This window comes from Palaemon carinicauda, chromosome 24 (assembly GCF_036898095.1).
Source record: "Palaemon carinicauda isolate YSFRI2023 chromosome 24, ASM3689809v2, whole genome shotgun sequence".
NCBI classification, from domain to species: Eukaryota; Metazoa; Arthropoda; class Malacostraca; order Decapoda; family Palaemonidae; genus Palaemon; species Palaemon carinicauda.
The window spans coordinates 38,656,780-38,674,279 of NC_090748.1; positions in this window are offsets into that span (position 1 = coordinate 38,656,780).

The window sequence follows — 17,500 nt, forward strand, 5'->3', positions numbered from 1 at the left end:
AATTACTACCAATTGTGTCACGTGGTGGTCCGGGATATCAGGTAAAACTCGCTGGTAAGAGACTGATGTCTCACCATGTAAATCTTCGGACAGCTGGGTGGCGTCAGGTTCCGATATCTTTTAATGGCCTCTTGTGGCATGGTTGGTTTCGACCTGGCCTTTCATTAGAAGGGGCTAGCGTTCGATCCCAAGTATGAGGTAAAATTTTTTTTCTATTTAAACACGATGTTTTGTTGATATTCATCCATATATATATATATATATATATATGTAGATATATATATATATATATATATATATGTATATATAATTATATACATATATATATATATATGTATATATACACACATATATATATATATATATATATGTATATATACATATATATATATATATATATATGTATGTATATATATATATATATATATAGATATAGATATATATATATATATATAGATATATATATATATATATATATACATATATATATATATATATATATATGTATATATATATATATATATATATATTCAAATAAGCCATATATATTTTTGATATATTAATGTCTGGATTCTCTTAACAACCTCAGGATCACAGACCCAGGCGAAATCTCACAAAGACAAGAGCTTGGCTCCGGCCGGGAATCGAACCCTGGTCGGCAAGCTTATATAGACAGTGACTAACCCACTTGGCCACGAACAAGTGGGTTAGTCACTGTCTATATAAGCTTGCCGACCAGGGTTCGATTCCCAAGTGGGTTAGTCACTGTCTATATAAGCTTGCCGACCAGGGTTCGATTCCCGGCCGGAGCCAAGCTCTTGTCTTTGTGAGATTTCGCCTGGGTCTGTGATCCCGAGGTTTTTAAGAGAATCCAGACATTAATATATCAAAAATATATATGGCTTATTTGAATATGAAAAACACGTAAAAATGTGCAAAATTTATCATATATATATATATATATATATATATATATAGATATTCAAATAAGCCATATATATTTTTGATATATTAATGTCTGGATTCTCTTAACAACCTCGGGATCACAGACCCAGGCGAAATCTCACAAAGACAAGAGCTTGGCTCCGGCCGGGAATCGAACCCTAGTCGGCAAGCTTATATAGACAGTGACTAACCCACTTGGCCACTTTGTTCGTGGCCAAGTGGGTTAGTCACTGTCTATATAAGCTTGCCGACTAGGGTTCGATTCCCGGCCGGAGCCAAGCTCTTGTCTTTGTGAGATTTCGCCTGGGTCTGTGATCCCGAGGTTGTTAAGAGAATCCAGACATTAATATATCAAAAATATATATGGCTTATTTGAATATGAAAAACACGTAAAAATGTGCAAAATTTATCATATATATAGATATATATATATATAAATATAAATTTCTACCTCATACTTGGGATCGAACGCTAGCCCCTCCTAATAAAAGGCCAGGTCGAAACCAACCATGCCACGAGAGGCCATTGAAAGATATCGGAACCTGACGCTACCCAGCTGTCCGAGGATTTACCTGGCGAGACATCAGTCTCTTAATAGCGAGTTTTACCCGATATCTCGGCCCACCACGTGACACAATTGGTAGTAATTTATTGAAATTACCCCTAATGAGTCAATATGGATAAATATCAACACAACATCGTGTTCGAATAGAAATAAATTTCTACCTTATACTTGAGATAGAACGCTAACCCCTTCTAATGAAAGGCCAGGTCGAAACCACCCATGCCACGAGAGGCCATTAAAAGATTTCGGAACCTGACGCTACCCAGCTGTCCGAGGATTTACTTGGCGAGACATCAGTCTCTTACCAGCGAGTTTTACTTGATATCCCGGCCCACCACGTGACACAATTGGTAGTAATTCATTCAAATTACCCTTAATGAGTCAATATGGATAAATATCAACACAACATCGTGTTCAAATAGAAATAAATTTCTACCTCATACTTGGGATCGAACGCTAGCCCCTTCTAATGAAAGGCCAGGTCGAAACCAACCATGCCACGAGAGGCCATTAAAAGATATCGGAACCTGTTGCTACCCGGCTGTCCGAGGATTTACAGGGCGAGACATCAGTCTCTTACCAGCGAGTTTTACCCGATATCCCGGCCCACCACGTGACAGAATTGGTAGTAATTCATTCAAATTACTCCTAATGAGTCAATATGGATAAATATCAACACAACATCGTGTTCAAATAGAAATAAATTTCTACCTCATACTTGGGATCGAACGCTAGCCCCTTCTAATGAAAGGCCAGGTCGAAACCAACCATGAAACGAGAAGCCATTAAAAGATATCGGAACCTGACGCTACCCAGCTGTCCGAGGATTTACCTGGCGAGACATCAGTCTCTTACCAGCGAGTTTTACCCGATATCCCGGCCAACCACGTGACACTATTGGTATTAATTAATTCAAATTACCCCTAATGAGTCAATATGGATAAATATCAACACAACATCTTGTTCAAATAGAAATAAATTTCTACCTCATACGTGGGATCGAACGCTAGCCCCTTCTAATGAAAGGCCAGATTGAAACCAACCATGCCACGAGAGGCCATTAAAAGATATCAGAACCTGACGCTACCCAGCTGTCTGAGGATTTACCTGGCGAGACATCAGTCTCTTACCAGCGAGTTTTACCCGATATCCCGGCCCACCACTTGACACAATTGGTAGTAATTCATTCAAATTACCCCTAATGAGTCAATAGGGATAAATATCAACACAACATCATGTTCAAATAGAAATAAATTTCTACCTCATACTTGGGATCGAGCGCTAGCCCCTTCTAATGAAAGGCCAGGTCGAAACCAACCATGCCACGAGAGGCCATTAAAAGATATCGGAATCTGACGCTACCCAGCTGTCCGAGGATGTTGTGTTGGTATTTATCCATATTGACTCACTAGGGGTAATTTGAATGAATTACTACCAATTGTGTCACTTGGTGGGCTGGGATATCGGGTAAAACTCGCTGGTAAGAGACTGAGGTCCCGCCAGGTAAATCCTCGGACAGCTGGGTAGCGTCGAGTTCGAATATCTTTTAAAGGCCTCTCGTGGCATGGTTGGTTTCGACCTGGCCTTTCATTAGAAGGGGCTAGCGTTCGATCCCAAGTATGAGGTAGGAATTTATTTCTATTTGAACACGATGTTGTGTTGATATTTATCCATATTGATTCATTTGGGGTAATTTGAATGAATTACTACCAATTGTGTCACGTGGTGGGCCGGGATATCAGGTAAAACTCGCTGGTAAGAGACTGATGTCTCACCAGGTAAATCCTCGGAGAGCTGGGTAGCGTCAGGTTCCGATATCTTTTAATGGCCTCTCGTGGCATGGTTGGTTTCGACCTGGCCTTAATTAGGAGGGGCTAGCGTTCGATCCCAATTATGAGGTAGAAATTTATTTCTGTTTGAACATGATATTCTGTTGATATTTATCCATATTGACTCATTAGGGGTAATTTGAAAGAATTACTACCAATTGTGTCACGTGGTGGGCCGGGATAATGGGTAAAACTCGCTGGTGAGAGACTGATGTCTCGCCAGGTAAATCCTCGGACAGCTGGGTAGCGTCAGGTTCCGATATCTTTTAATGGCCTTTTGTGGCATGGTTGGTTTCGACCTGGCCTTTCATTAGAAGGGGCTAGCGTTCGATCCCAAGTATGAGGTAGAAATTTATTTCTTATTTAAACACGATGTTGTGTTGATATTTATCCATATATATATATATATATATATATATATATATGTATATATATATATATATATATTTATATATATATATATATATATAAATTTCTACCTCATACTTGGGATCGAATGCTAGCCCCTTCTAATGAAAGGCCAGGTCGAAACCAACCATGTCACGAAAGGCCATTAAAAGATATCGGAACCTGACGCTACCCAGCTGTCCGAGGATTTACCTGGCGAGACATCAGTCTCTTACCAGCGAGTTTTACCCGATATCTCGTCCCACCACGTGACACAATTGGTAGTAATCTAATCAAATTACCCCTAATGAGTCAATATGGATAAATATCAACACAACATCGTGTTCAAATAGAAATAAATTTCTACCTCATACTTGGGATCGAACGCTAGCCCCTTCTAATGAAAGCCCAGGTCGAAACCAACCAGGCCACGAGAGGCCATTAAAAGATATCGGAACCTGACACTACCCAGCTGTCCGAGGATTTACCTGGCGAGACATCAGTCTCTTACCAGCGAGTTTTACCCGATATCCCGGCCCACCACGTGACACAATTGGTAGTAATTCAATCAAATTACCCCTAATGAGTCAATATGGATAAATATCAACACAACATCGTGTTCAAATAGAAATAAATTTCTACCTTATACTTGAGATCGAACGCTAACCCTTTCTAATGAAAGGCCAGGTCGAAACCAACCATGCCACGAGAGGCCATTAAAAGATATCGAAACCTGACGCTACGCAGCTGTCCGAGGATTTACCTGGCGAGACATCAGTCTCTTACCAGCGAGTTTTACTTGATATCCCGGCCCACTACGTGACACAATTGGTAGTAATTCATTCAAATTACCCTTAATGAGTCAATATGGATAAATATCAACACAACATCGTGTTCAAATAGAAATAAATTTCTACCTCATACTTGGGATCGAACGCTAGTCCCTTCTAATGAAAGGCCAGGTCGAAACCAACCATGCCACGAGAGGCCATTAAAAGATATCGGAACCTGATGCTACCCAGCTGTCCGAGGATTTACAGGGCGAGACATCAGTCTCATACCAGCGAGTTTTACCCGATATCCCGGCCCACCACGTGACAGAATTGGTAGTAATTCATTCAAATTACCCCTAATGACTCAATATGGATAAATATCAACACAACATCGTGTTCAAATAGAAATAAATTTCTACCTCATACTTGGGATCGAACGCTAGCCCCTTCTAATGAAAGGCTAGGTCGAAACCAACCATGCCACGAGAGGCCATTAAAAGATATCGGAACCTGACGCTACCCAGCTGTCCGAGGATGTTGTGTTGATATTTATCCATATTGACTCATTAGGGGTAATTTGAATTAATTACTACCAATTGTGTCACTTGGTGGGCCGGGATATCGGGTAAAACTCGCTGGTAAGAGACTGATGTCCCACCAGGTAAATCCTCGGACAGCTGGGTAGTGTCGAGTTCCGATATCTTTTAATGGCCTCTCGTGGCATGGTTGGTTTCAACCTGGCCTTTCATTAGAAGGGGCTAGCGTTCGATCCCAAGTATGAGGTAGAAATTTATTTCTATTTGAACATGATGTTGTGTCAATATTTATCCATATTGATTCATTTGGGGTAATTTGAATGAATTACTACCAATTTTGTCACGTGGTGGGCCGGGATATCGGGTAAAACTCGCTGGTAAGAGACTGATGTCTCGCCAGGTATATCCTCGGACACCTCCGGTAGCGTCAGGTTCCGATATCTTTTAATGGCCTCTCGTGGCATGGTTGGTTTCAACCTGGCCTTTCATTAGAAGGGTCTAGCGTTCGATCCCAAGTATGAGGTAGAAATTTATTTCTATTTGAACACGATGTTTTGTTGATATTTATGCATATTGACTCATTAAGGGTAATTTGAATGAATTACTACCAATTGTGTCACGTGGTGGGCCGGGATATCAGGTAAAACTCGCTGGTAAGAGACTGATGTCTCACCATGTAAATCTTCGGACAGCTGATTAGCGTCAGGTTCCGATATCTTTTAATGGCCTCTCGTGGCATGGTTGGTTTCGACCTGGCCTTTCATTAGAAGGGGCTAGCGTTCGACCCCAAGTAGAAGGTAGAAATTTTTTTCTATTTAAACACGATGTTGTGTTGATATTTATCCATATTGACTCAATAGGGGTAATTTGAATGAATTACTACCAATTGTGTCACGTGGTGGGCCGGGATATCGGGTAAAACTCGCTGGTAAGAGACTGATGTCTCGCCAGGTAAATCCTCGGACAGCTGGGTAGCGTCAGGTTCCGATATCTTTTAATGGCCTTTCGTGGCATGGTTGGTTTCGACCTGGCCTTTCATTAGAAGGGGCTACCATTCGATCCCAAGTATGAGGTAGAAATTTTTTTCTATTTAAACACGATGTTGTGTTGATATTCATCCATATATATATATATATATATATATATAAATTTCTACCTCATACTTGGGATCGAACGCTAGCCCCTCCTAATAAAAGGCCAGGTCGAAACCAACCATGCCACGAGAGGCCATTGAAAGATATCGGAACCTGACGCTACCCAGCTGTCCGAGGATTTACCTGGCGAGACATCAGTCCCTTACTAGCGAGTTTTACCCGATATCTCGGCCCACCACGTGACACAATTGGTAGTAATTTATTCAAATTACCCCTAATGAGTCAATATGGATAAATATCAACACAACATCTTGTTCAAAAAGAAATAAATTTCTACCTCATACTTGGGATTGAACGCTAGCCCCTTCTAATGAAAGGCCAGGTCAAAACCAACCATGCCATGAGAGGCCATTAAAAGATATCGGAACCTGACACTACTCAGCTGTCTGAGGATTTACCTGGCGAGACATCAGTCTCTTACCAGCAAGTTTTTACCCGATATCCCGGCCCACCACGTGACACAATTGGTAGTAATTCATTCAAATTACCCTAACGAGTCAATATCGATAAATATCAACACAACATCGTGTTCAAATAGAAATAAATTTCTACCTTATACTTGAGATCGAACGCTAACCCCTTCTAATGAAAGGCCAGGTCGAAACCAACCATGCCACGAGAGGCCATTAAAATATATCGGAACCTGACGCTACCCAGCTGTCCGAGGATTTAATTGGCGAGACATCAGTCTCTTATTAGCGAGTTTTACTTGATATCCCGGCCCACCACGTGACACAATTGGTAGTAATTCATTCAAATTACCCTTAATGAGTCAATATGGATAAATATCAACACAACATCGTGTTCAAATAGAAATAAATTTCTACATCATACTTGGGATCGAACGCTAGCCCCTTCTAATGAAAGGCCAGGTCGAAACCAACCATGCCACGGGGAGGGCCATTAAAAGATTTCGGAACCTGACGATACCCAGCTGTCCGAGGATTTACATGGCGAGATATCAGTCACTTACCAGCGAGTTTTACCCCGATATCCCGGCCCACCACGTGACAGAATTGGTAGTAATTCATTCAAATTACTCCTAATGAGTCAATATGGATAAATATCAACACAACATCGTGTTCGAATAGAAATAAATTTCTACCTCATAATTGGGATCGAACGCTAGCCCCTTCTAATGAAAAGCCAGGTTGAAACCAACCATGACACGAGAGGCCATTAAAAGTTATCGGAACCTGATGCTACCCCGGCTGTCCGAGGATTTACCTGGCGAGACATCAGTCTCTTACCAGCGAGTTTTACCCGATATCCCGGCGAACCACGTGACATTATTGGTAGTAATTCATTCAAATTACCCCTAATGAATCAATATGGATAAATATCAACACAACATCGTGTTCAAATAGAAATAAATTTCTACCTCTTACTTGGGATCGAACGCTAGCCCCTTCTAATGAAAGGCCAGATTGAAACCAACCATGCCACGAAAGGCCATTAAAAGATGTCAGAACCCTGACGCTACCCTGCTGTCCGAGGATTTACCTGGCGAGACATCAGTCTCTTACCAGCGAGTATTACCCGATATCCCGGCCCACCACGTGACACAATTGGTAGTAATTCATTCAAATTACCCCTATTGAGTCAATAGGGATAAATATCAACACAACATCATGTTCCAATAGAAATAAATTTCTACCTCAGACTTGGGATTGAACGCTAGCCCCTTCTAATGAAAGGCTTTTTTGGGCTCAAGCCATGTCGTCCTGATGGAAGTATACCAGAGCATTACTGTATCTGTGGATTCTCAGAACGTGCCGTAATCCCCGGAGGTAATTTTTCCCGGTCGACTAGACCTAGAGACCGAAGATGTTACCGTTATACATCTTTTCAACTAACTATAAACCATGTTAGAGCTTCCTGCCTCCTGCAGGGAAGAGTCCTACTAGACTCTGGAAATGTCTCGAAGAGTACATATACCTATGTATGAATACCAGGCAAGCTAATATAGTGGTCTTGCCCTATATTAAGTAAAGCATAGTTTGTAAAGAACCACTGCGTCAATATGAAATATTGACCAGTAATCCGCACAATACTTGTATTGGACAAAGGTTTATATCCGCATAGGAAGAAACTAATAAAACCGCCGTCGTCCCTTTATGGGACGGAGTCTTCCCATTAGGGGACTTCATAAACCAATGCAACATAGCTTGCATAAAAGAACAATTCTATTAGAATTATCCCAGATAAGGTACATAGAATAAATGCTCAATTATACCAATAAATTGACACAGGTGAAAGAGACGCAAGGTTCTCAAGAACAAGTTTATTGACAGACAATAAATAGACAGGTTAACAACAATTATATATATATATATATATATATATATATATGTATATATATATATGTATATATATATATATATATATATATGAAAAGAGAATAACCCAAAACTTTAAGCATAAGTATGATAGTAAACAGAACTTGTTTATCTGAAAGAAAAAACATCAAATGCCACTTTTTTAAGATACCGAGGTATCAAGTCATAAAAGTCTGTATTACAAATCAATCACATTAGCGTTAGAAACGCTCAGCACACATGTCTGCACTTATGCTAGGTTCACCTTTGAAAAAAGGAACAGTCTATGTGGGCACTCGGTGCCCTCATTTAGTTTGTAGTACAGTATGTACCTACACACTCACCCAGGACTTAATCGTCCCAATTAAGACCACTGTTCCTCGCAGAGTTAAACAGAAGGGTTAACAACACGACCCACTGCTACCACAGATCTCTTTAGTTCCTCTACTTGCTTCGCATAGTGGCGAAAAAACACTCTGGAAGACTTCCAGCCAGTGTATGAACGGAGATGTTCAAAGTCCATACAACTAAAGAAATTTAAAGATGAGGCAACTTTCCTCGGATCGTGACCTGCGGGTGTACTGTCAGGATCCGCTCTGCGAATAAAATATGTGATTTTTGCTCTGAGTTGATTCAGAGATAAATTTGAGCCTGATGTCTCTCCCCTGAATAGTTGACCACCCTTGAAGTCTGAAGTTCTACGAAGATAGACCTTTAGGCATTCTACTGGACATAGAGATGCATCTTCTTTCAGAGGGCAGATTCTCCAGGGGACCCCACCTGTTGGTGGGTAACTCATTCTTGGCGAGAAACGTAGGATCCGGAAACAGGTTCAGTTCCCCCCCATCCAGGAACTGAACACGACCTGCCTCTCTCGAGAGGGCTACGATCTCACTAACCCTGGCCCCGGACGCGAGTGCAAATAGGAAAATAACTTTTTGTGTCAAATCCTTTAACGCACATTCTTCATTGCTCAACAGGGAAGCGAAATGAAGAACTTTGTCTAAAGACCATGAAATGGGCTTTGGAGGTGCTGAAGGTCTGAGCCTAGCGCAGGCTTTCGGAACTTTATTAAAGATATCGTTACCTAGGTCGATCTGGAAGGCATATAAAATGGGTCTCATCAAAGCAGACTTACACACTGAAATCGTGTTAGCTGCCAACCCTTGACCATGGAGGTGGATGAAGAAAGATAAGCAGAAGTCTGTCAAGATCTCCTGCGGATTCTTCGCCTTTACAAAGGCCACCCATTTTCTCCAAGATGACTCATATTGACTTTTTGTCGATTTGCACTTATATTCCTCTAGGAAGTCTATGCTGGCTTTCGAAATCCCGAAACGCTTTCTCACCGCAAGGGAGAGAAAATCATGAGCTGCAGGGTCCAGGTTTTCTGTAATGAAGCGCAGACAGTCGACTTCTGGACTCGCTGGGTCAGAACTGGATGTGGTAGCGGCACAAACTTCAGCTGTAGTTCCAATGCCAAGGGGAACCACATGCTGTTCGGCCCACTTGTGGGCCACTATTGCCGCTACCCCCCTTGAAGGATCTCAGTTTGTTGAGGACCTTCAACAGAAGGTTGTGAGGGGGGAACAGATAAATCCAGGACCATCTGTTCCAGTCGAGGGACATCGCGTCCACTGCTTCCGCTATGGGGTCCTCGTACGGGACACGTACAGGGGCAACTTCTTGTTGTCTTTCGTCGCAAAGAGGTCTATCTGCAGTTCTGGGACTTGATTCAGAATGAAGGAGAATGATCCTGCGTCTAAGGACCATTCCGACTCTATCGGTGTGAACCTGGATAGAGCGTCCGCTGTCACGTTGCGGACTCCTTGAAGGTGAACTGCCGACAGGTACCACTTCTTCTTTTCCGCCAATAGGAAAATGGCCAACATCACCTGGTTGAGAGGTGGTGACCTCGACCCTTGTCGATTCAAGCATCTCACAACTACCTCGCTGTCCATCACCAATCTTATGTGGATCGAGTGACGCGGGGAGATTTCTTTAAGGTAAGGAGCACTGCCATAGCTTCTAGAAAGTTTATGTGAAAGGTCCTGAATAGCTTGGACCAAGTCCCCTGGACTTTTTTCCGATGAGAGTGACCTCCCCATCCCTCCTTTGAGGCGTCTGAGTGAATCGTCATCGACGGGGGAGGTGGCTGAAGAAGAACCGACTTCTTTAGATGTCTGGCTTGGGACCAAGGCCTGTGAAGAGTACGTAGCCGAGGCGGCACTGGTCTTCTCAGATCTCTTTGCGCGTTTGATGCATACCTATTCCAAACTCCGGTTGCATCCTTTAGCTGTGCTCTTAGCACTGGGTCTGTCACCGAAGCAAACTGGAGAGAGCCTAGTACCCTTTCCTGTTCGCGTCTTGATATCCTTTCGGAATCTAGAAGTCTCTTGACAGAACCCGCTATCTCCTTCCTTTTCTTCGCCGGGATGGAGAAACGGTGTGACAAAAGGTCCCAGTGGATTCCCAGCCACTGGAACTGTTGAGATGGAGAAAGTCGAGACTTTTTTCTGTTGATCTTGAGGCCTAGGTACTCTAGGAACTGGATCACTTGACTGGAAGCTTGCAAGCATTTTGTCTCGGATGCTGCCCACACCAGCCAGTCGTCCAGGTAGGCTACTACCTGAATTCCCTTTAGGCGTAATTGTTTGAGAGCTGCGCTCGCCAGCTTCGTAAAAATCCTTGGGGCTCTGTTTAGCCCGAATGGCATGGCTCTGAAGGCGTATAGTCTCCGTTGTAGCCTGAACCCTAGGTAGGGGGAGAGTCGACGGCTGATTGGAATGTGCCAATAGGCGTCTGACAAGTCTATAGAGACTGAGTATGCCCTCTTGGGCAGTAAGGTCCTTATGTGTTGCAGTGTTAGCATTTTGAATTTGCAATTCAATATGAACTTGTTGAGTGGCGACAAGTCCAGAATGACTCTGAGCTTTTCCGAGTCTTTCTTGGGAACACAGAACAGCCTCCCTTGGAATTTGATGGACTTCACCTTTCGGATCACCTTTTTCTCCAACAGTTCTAGAACGTACTCCTCTAGAACGGGGGTAGAGTGTTGGAAAAACCGAAGGCACGGGAGTGGAGTGCTGTACCAGCTCCAGCCCAGTCCATTCTTGAGTAGGCTGTGGGCCCAGGGATCGAAGGTCCAACGATCCCAAAATTTCATCAGTCTCCCTCCTACTGGTATCATTTCACTTGGACTGCCGTCCTGAGGTCTTGCCTCCCTGACCACGATCACCCCTGAATCCCCTTCCCCTTGAGGGGCGCCTAGACGAGCCTCTGGCTGCTCCTCTAGGCTTTGCTCGAAAAGAAGAAGACTGTCCTTCGAACGTTGGGGTGAATGCCGTGGACTGACTCGGCACAGCCTGGGGTACCCACTGAAAAGTGGTCGGGGTTTGTGCCACCATCTGGGGCACTGGAGGCAATGGCAATTGCAGTTGCTGTTGCTGTCTAGAGGGCTTGGCTGGCCGAGACGGTAGCCTAGTCCTCATACTCTTCCTCTTTGGTTGAGGACCCTCATCCGGGGAAGACTTTCTTTTGATAGCCAGGCCCCACTTCTGGAGAAGGTTTCTATTCTCCACGGCGGCCTTATCAACAACTTCTTTGACCACATCGGTAGGGAAAAGGTCTTTTCCCCAAATGTTGGAGGAGATTAATTTCCTTGGCTCGTGTCTCACCGTAGCCACGGTGAATACGAACTCCCTACAAGCTCTCCTCGCCTTGACGAAGCCATAAAGGTCCTTCGTCACCGTGGCCAGGTGAGTCTTAGCCACCACCATGAACATTTCATGGACCTTGGGGTCACTTTCCATCGTCTCAAGAGTAGTCTGAAGAGACATTGAGGCAGCCAGTCTTTCTTTTGTCTCGAACTCTCTTCGTAAAAGAAAGTCGGACAGCTTGGGGAGGTCTTCACCGAATTGCCGTCCGGCAATATCAGCCTCCAACTTTCCCACTGAGAACGTCAGATGGACGTCCTTCCAGTCTTTGTGGTCCATAGGCAGGGCCAGCGACAAGGGTTTACACTCCTCCAGGGAGGGGCAAGGCTTGCCGGCCTCGACTGCTTTTAAGACAGCTGCAAACCCTTTCTGTAAAAAGGGGAAGGCTCTAGCAGAAGAGGACACAAAGGAAGGGAGCTTCTTGCTCAATGCAGCTACCTTCGAGTTAGAGAAGCCCCTCTCCTTCATCGAGGATGAAAGTAGAGCTTGAGCCTTAGCATGGTCCATCACTATGACCTCCTTCGGCTCTGTCTCCTCCCTTGAAGCTGGTTCCTTTCTCAGCTGGACATAACAGTCCGGATATGATGCCTTGCTGGGCCAGAATTCCACCTCCTCTAGGGGAACTGAGACCAGCTTATCCGAGATGACGATCTTTCCAGTCGTCATCGGCATGTGCTCAGCATACCTCCATGGGTTAGCATCTGAGCACAAGGGAAGGTCTTTCACATTGAGCCTTTTCTGGGGCCCAGGTGATTCTGCAAGGCACTGCATCCGCAGTTCCATAGAAGCCGCCTTCTCCTGATTCTCCTTCTGCATTTGTTGGATCATTCCAACAATCGAAGAGAGGGCCTGTCCCAGCTCTACTGGGAGACCGGCCGATGTTGAGGGAATAGGCTGCGGAATCTGAACCAGAGTAGCCGACACCTCGTCGACCTCTTCCTCTACGACGACCGGGGCTTGAACTTCATCCTGGCCTTTTGCCAGGAGGTCTTCTTCCAAACGCTCGTCCACGTCAGACATCCTGTCATCTAACTGGATGTCTTGCATCGCAACCTCGACTTCAGCATCCACCTGGATCTGACCTTGGGGGATCTCCTCTTGAGGCTGGGGAATCACTGCATCAGCTGATGCCTTAGGAAAAAGATACGCCCTCATCTTCTCAATTGGAAGATAAGGGCCAGAGGTGTTCTTTTGGAAGCCCCTTACCCAGGTACGAAGCTTCTCCCTTGCTATATCCCTTGATTCCGCCGTTCTAGGGGAATCAAAAGCCTCAGTAATCAGATTAGTGCACACAGTACATACCTGAGGGTCCCAATACTGGAGATCATCCTTGGAGACAGCGCATGCTGCATGTCTCCTACAAAACTCATGTCCGCAGAGGTTCTTTCTGCGGACGTTGCAGAAAACATTTCCGCACTTCGGAGGGTCCTCCTGTAAAGAGAAGAAATTTCCATGAGTATCAAGTGAACTCTGTATCACTGGATATGCATAGTATAGCATAACAATTCATAAAGGAAAGACACACACTTTTGTGTTTCCCTCAAAACCCATTGTTGCAGCCTTCCAGATAATAAAATCAAATGGTTAATCTCTTCTAGAGTAACCAATGCAAGGTTTCCAGAGGAAACAGGTGAAGCTCACACCTAAGCAATGATTTTAAAATCCTGGATACTAGACAGGAAAGAACTCACTTTCCTATCTGTAGGGCAACAGCAAAGGACTGTGCAAGAAAACACAAAAGTGTTAGAACACACAGTGCTGTACCAAAACCCATACCATAGTTTTCTTCTTACTGTATATGTTATACTGAAGAATACTAGTACATTATAGGAGGATACGTGCCGGCCGGCACACACCATAACTAGCTTTAAAGTATACTACTTAACAGCTATAAGGCGGCAGAACTCTGGTTCAAATGCATGTGCCGGCCGGCAGTTACTGCCGGCCGGCAATGGCCAATGTCGGCCGGCAATGGCTGCCGGCCGGCAACTACACAGGGTAGTACCCAGCTGCCGGCCACACTCTTGGTGACCGGCAGACAAGGGCTGACATTAGCCGGCCGGCAAAGGTACAAGACCGATGCCAGCCGGCAGCAAAAGAACCAGAGGACTACACCCGCCCGGCTGCCGTCCTCATAGGCCGGCAGCCGGGTCGGGTACAGCACTAGAAGAAAAATAGGATGGATGCCGGGATACGAGTGTACACTACCTCCAAGCCCGGCAAACCGAAAGAGTTCATATAAGGAAGGGGAGAATCTAATTCAGGCTTCCTGACCAATGCCGTCTGGCTCTACAGGCAGGCATGGATGAGGGACCAAGGGAGGTCCGGGCAGCACTCAAAAATAAAAGACCCTAGCCGGCAGGCAGCTCTGCCGGCCGGCAAAGGGCTGAGTCAATTCCACATCCTAACCTATACTAGGTCCAGATGTAGAACGACGTACAGTACTGTAATGGCTAGGCCATTACATAGATAGAGGGGGAAGGGACAAAAGAGGGTCCTACCAACCTTGCTTTAGTGACGGATCACCCGCAGCCAAGAAACTTATCTTAGACTAAGGGAGATCCAAGGGGGGAGGCTAGCAATACTTGCCAGCTCCCAGAGCACCAAAGCAAGGAAGGTGTTGCTACTCCCAGGGAAAGAAACTTATCCTCCTCCGAGAACAGCAACCACGACTAGTCTGGTAGATCACAAAAGAAGGAATTATATCCACAGAAACCTTCGGTAGTGACCAAAGGAGGCTAAGCCACCTTTGTCTGTGTCAGGCCAGCGAGGGAGACTCTACCCCAAGCCAAACAAACACAGACTCAGACTAAAAAAACTCAGTTGTTCTGTCCCTCTTTGAACCAGACTTACTGGAACAGGAAGGTACAGTAACACCACAGTATAGTTTTATCGAAAGTTAATTCGGAAAAAAACCACTTAGGGATAAGCCCAAGGCTTAAACAGAGGGAAAGGGATTGCAGACCTTCTCCGAAGAAAAGAAAGCAGCCGGGGAGTATGAGAAAGTATACTAAGGCTCCATAAGCATCTTAGCCTAGGCACCAAGAGAATCGATTACATAAATCACCGAAACTCACTCGTATACAATCTTGGAAATATTCCACACAATCTTAAATGTATAAAACATAGCCTAAAGCTTCAATAAAATTTTAATACACTCGGAAAAACCAAAATCATGCATGAAGTACTAGGACCAAACGACTAGGCTACATGGCCTAGCGTTGGCCAGAATGGCGAATACTTCGCCGAAATAATACTAAGCACGAAAGGAAATCATTTGTAATGCTAAATAGCTAAAATTTATTAAAGCAAAACAACCGGGAATGTCGCTCTGACTAACTATACTTATACCTAGCGAGCGACAGCGTCCATGACGCCTCCGGTAGGCTACGGCTCTTGTAACAAAGATTAATTCTATTAATCACTCAAAAATTTACCAAGAGCCTACATTTATACATAAAAGACATGGTACTCAACTTATCAGAGACCGACGAAGACGGAGAAGCCATGAAAAGTAGAATAAATCCAAGATTTGCGAGAAACACAGGAAAAAACACCGAGTTGTTAAGCTACGCAAAAAGGAATACAGATGGCGCCAGGATTGGCGCCAGGCACGCTTACGAATCGGGAGATACGGAGCCTTGGGAGCGGCTCCCCCTTTTTCTTTCCCGAATTCGTTTCTTGCCAATTGCCCCCTGCGAGACGAATCTCTGTTCGGGATGCAGATTGCCATGTGGCGTGTCAAGAATACGTCCTCTGATATGTCGCGATATCCCTTTCAGGAGGGATATTCGCTCCAGGAGTTAGAATTCTGGTACCTTAAGGTAAATTCTCTGGGAATATCGCCGTAGTTGTAATATACCCTAGGAAGCTACCCTATAGAAACTTCCATCAGGACGACATGGCTAGAGCCCAGAAATACATATATATATACACACATTTTATATATATATATATATATATATATATATATATATATATATACAAATAAAATATATATACATATATACATACACACACACATACATATATATATATATATATATATACACACACACATATATATATATATATATATATACACATTATATATATATATATATATATATATACAAATAAAATATATATACATATATACATATATACACACACACACATATATATATATATATATATATATATATATATATATATAAACATATGTTACAGTCAATATCTAAATCCAGGCAATTTGTAATGTGACTGAACTTTTCAGGCAATATGTGAATTGCCTGGTTCACTCAGTCAATTTACAAATCAGCTAAAAATAGCAGACAATTTATAAAGTGACTAAAATTCTAATAGATTTTCTTGGCATATTGACTGAAATGAACCCCGGTATGGATATTCTGTCAGTTTACCTATTGGAACTTTGTGTGCTGTTTTCAGGGTAGTTTATTATTGTGCGTGTATGAAAGACTAGTTCTGACACACAAAGTATGGCGTGTACTGAGGAAGCATTTTTTTTTTTTTTACCAGAAATAGATGCTGAAGTAAAACTGATTATTTTAAAATTACTGCTGCTTAAAATTTAATACTGGAGTCAATATTAAAAGCCAGATAGTTTGAAACTTGACTGAACTTTTCAGGGAATATGTGAATAGCCTGGTTCACCCAGTCAATTCACAAATCAGCTAAAAACTGCAGGCAATTTATAAAGTTCATAAAATCATAATATATTTTCTTGCCATATTGACTACTATCGGAAAGATTTAAGCAAACAAACATTATACTTGAGGAAAATTTTATTTCTAAAATCTTCGTGACAATGAAATGTGAAAATAATTCCTACTTGACAATATAATGTGATAATGAAACAATGAAATAATAAAATGTCACAAGAAAATGAGACTAAATCAATTTAGAGTCCGAGGGAAAATTGTAAGTTCCAAGTAAATCATCTTCAGTAACCATTGTCTTCAAAACTTCCTCTGGAAGTTTAGTTGAGCGTAGACCTACTCTGGCCTCAACACCAAAGATTGCTTTGTATGGGTATTGTTTGAATCAAGAGTGGTAACAGATGTTCTTTGGAAACTCCACTAACTTTCGAGTCTTATGGGCCACCCACTTAATCATTCATTATTACCTATGAAATTAGCTTGTGTTTTTTTTTACCACAATTAAGGCCTTCAACTGATCCCGGACACTGAATATGGATTGGTTTACCATGAAACATTAACAAGTCTGGCCAAAGAAGTTTAATTTCCGAAATGTCAAATGTTGTAAATTTTACTGCCA